Here is a 3,363-nt window from a genome sequence, read left to right on the forward strand (position 1 = left end):
TCTATTGCTGCTAGGAGTGCAAACTTGTACAACCACTTTAGAAACCAATATAGTGGTTTCTTAGAAAGTTGAGGGAGAATCAGTCTACCTCAAGTTCCAGCTATACCATTCTTGGGTGTACACCCAAAGAACACTCCATCCTACCACAAGGACACTTGCTCAACCATACTCATAATAACCAGAAACTGAAAACCGAGATTTTTCTCTACTGAAGAATGGATAAAGAAAATGTAGTACATTTCCACAATGGAGTATTATTTGGCTATTTTAAAAGATGACATGAAATTTGCAGGCAAATGGATGGAACTAGGAAAAAACCATCATCCTAAGTGAGGTAACTCAGATCCAGGACTAAGATGGTAGGTTGTAGAGAAATGACATGAGGAGACTGCTCACAGCTTGCTAGCTTCAAGGTAACCTAGGGTCTTTGTTCACTGAGACCAAGGAAGTATACTTTCTCAAGCAGAGAATCCTGGAGTTCTGCCGAGTAAGCTGCAAACCTGAGGAAGCGACCTGACCTTTGTGTTCCTCTATCATGAGAAAGTAACTTAGTTTTTAATTGTAAGAAGCAACACATCTAAGAGGTGGACTGATGACAGATTTCTCAGTATGCAAGGAGGTTTGGGTCACTCTGAACCAAGATAAGCTACTGCTAGGGGAACAGCACCTGGTGTGAACTGGAAACTGGGGAAAATCTTTATTCTGCCTTTTGTATAAAAGATGCTTAAACTTTGAATAAAGTGTGCATTGGCAGACTATGACTGTGTACCTCCCCTGTGCCCTGTTAATGTGGCTTTACCCTTGGGACCACAACACACTAGACATTGACTGTATGTATTCACATATAAGTGGATATTATCCATTAAATAAATGATAACTAAACTACAATCCATTAACCATAGAGGTTAGGTAAATAGGAAGATCTAGGGGAATGCACTGATCTCTCTGTGAGGAGGAATAGAATGCATTTTATAGACGAACTGGGGGCAGCTAGGAATGGGAGTGGGGGGAGGGAGTTATGAGGAGAAGAAATGGTCTGGAGGAAGAGAGTGCCAAGAGAGACTCCTTAAATGGGGGACTTGTTGTAGCTGGGGGGGGGGGGCTTAACGCAGTGGAAACTTTCTGGAATCTATGAAGGTGATTCTAATGAGGATCCATTGTAATGGGGGATAAGTCTCAACTGGCCATCTCGTACAGTCAGGAGAGGCTTCCAGGGATAGGGCTAGGTTACATTCAATTGAGCTGTTGGCCAAAGCAGGAGGTGCGGAGGAACTGGGAGGTTTAGAAGGAGTGGAAACTAAAATCAGGATATACTGTATGATAAAAGAATCTATTTTCAATAAAACTAAATAAAATAAGAAATTTTTAAAGGAAGGAAGGAAGGAAGGAAGGAAGGAAGGAAGGAAGGAAGGAAGGAAGGAAGGAAGGAAGGAAGGCAGGCAGGCAGGCAAGGAAGGAAGGAAGGAAGGAAGGAAGGAAGGAAGAAAGAAAGAAAGAAAGAAAGAAAGAAAGAAAGAAAGAAAGAAAGAAAGAAAGAAAGAAAGAAAGAAAGAGAGCAGTATGAGCAAATGATGGGAGGCAAGCCAGTAAGCAACACTCCTCCATAGCTTCTGCCTCAGCTCCTGCCTCCAGGTTCCTGCCCTGCTTGAGTTCCTGCCCTAACTTCCTACAATGATGAACAGTGATGTGAAACTGTAAGCCAAATTAACCTTTACCTCCCCAGATTGCTTCTGGTCATCGTGTTTTATCACAGCAATAATTACCCTAAGCCAAAGTAATACAAAAAGATGAATAAATACTTTTAAGACTATCCAATGCACCTACCTAGCCATTAGGGAAACACAAATAAAAACTTGTGATTCCATATTATCCCAGAAGAACAACTATATTGAAGAAAACAAATGACAAGAAATGAGGATGTCGGGAACGAAATATAAACTAGTACTGTATGTACTAGGAAACCAGGATGGGGTTCTCAAAAAGTTGAAAATAGAACTACTATACAACTACCCACATATACCATTCCCACATATACCATTCTCTCTCTCCTCTATTCTCTCTCTCTCTCTCTCTCTCTCTCTCTCTCTCTCTCTCTCTCTGTGTGTGTGTGTGGGGGGGGCATGTGTGTGGTATGCTTATGTATACGTTTCTGTGGTTGTGCCTACATGTGAATGTGTGTGCAAGCATATGTAGAGGTAAGGTAGACATTACTTTCTTCTTCAATAGAAGAAAGTAACTTCTCCTTACCACAACCACCACCATCACCACCGTCGTCGTCATCATCATCATCATCTTGAGGCAGGATTTCTCAGTAAGTCTGGAGCTTATTTATTCAGCTGGGCTATCTGGAAAGGAAGCTTCAGGGATCTGCCTGTCTCTGTCTCCCAGTCCTGGAATTATGCTATTATGCCTAGGTCCTGGAGCTCCAAATTCACTTCCTCATGATTTTGCCACCTTACCACTAGGCAATCTCTCCAGCCCACAGCATGACCACTTGAGTATACACCCATATGGACTCAGAGTCAATATACTACAGAGATAACTGCACTGTTCATAATAGCTAGAAAATATGATCAGTTTAGATGTCCACCAAGAGATTAATGCATAAAGAATACAAGATACATACACATTGGAATTTTATGCAGCAATAAAGATAAATCATGACATATTCAAGAAAACAAATGTAACCAAAAAACATGATGCTAAGTGGAGAAAAAGCCAATTTCAGAAAGATAAATAGTATGTTTTTTCTCATATGCAAATCCTATAAACCTAGTCAAACTGTGGCATGAATGATCACATAACCCCCCTACCCAGAACAGGGAAGAAAGAAAGGAAGAGAGGGAGAGAAGGAGGGAAGATGGAAGGAAGGAAACAGAGCAAAAAGAAAACAAAAGGAAGCCTGAGAGTCTACAGCAACAAGGAAAATTCCTGAAGAAAATCTGTGCTTGAAGATATCAAAGGATCAACAAGCAAAGAGGACACACTATGCCCTCTGTCCTATGCTGCTATGTAAATACAAATCCTATTACTCTATTAATTCCTTTGTTTCCCTGTGATGGTTTGCTCACTTACATGATACAAACTTTTTTATGATGCAAACATTTCTCACAGATATTTTTCTCTTTGTTTGAGTGACTTCTTAGCCCCTAAGTCTGCAGGACCAAGTAAGTATTCCTATCAGGCTTCCTTTAGACTACAGTGTCTTTAAATGTGAGTTGCCATGCTTGAAGGTCAAGAAATTGGCAAAAAAAGTAAGAGACTTCTGAATAAATAACATTTTGGCTAAGATTCTGGACTACTGTGTATTATGAATTGTTATATTTTGCTGTACATACAGTTTTCTATTCATATAGGAACATA

This window comes from Mus caroli, unplaced genomic scaffold (genome assembly GCF_978045245.1).
Source record: "Mus caroli unplaced genomic scaffold, Mus_caroli_1 scaffold_17, whole genome shotgun sequence".
In the NCBI taxonomy this organism is placed as follows: domain Eukaryota; kingdom Metazoa; phylum Chordata; class Mammalia; order Rodentia; family Muridae; genus Mus; species Mus caroli.